A 293-nucleotide genomic window follows, 5' to 3' on the forward strand; every position below is an offset into this window, starting at 1 on the left:
CATTTACTATTTCACTTCACAGAGACCTAGATAGACAGACAGGTTAACAGAGAGAGAGAGAGAGAGAGAGAGAGAGAGAGAGAGAGAGAGAGAGAGAGAGAGAGAGAGAGAGAGAGAGAGAGAGAGAGAGACAGACAGACAGACAGAGAAGAAAGAGAGACAGACAGACAGACAGACAGACAGACAGAAAGAGAGAGATAAATACATAGATTGACAGACAGATAGACAGACAGACAGACAGATAGATAGATAGATAGATAGATAGATAGATAGATAGATAGATAGACAGATAG

Source organism: Octopus bimaculoides, chromosome 19, assembly GCF_001194135.2.
Source record: "Octopus bimaculoides isolate UCB-OBI-ISO-001 chromosome 19, ASM119413v2, whole genome shotgun sequence".
NCBI classification, from domain to species: domain Eukaryota; kingdom Metazoa; phylum Mollusca; class Cephalopoda; order Octopoda; family Octopodidae; genus Octopus; species Octopus bimaculoides.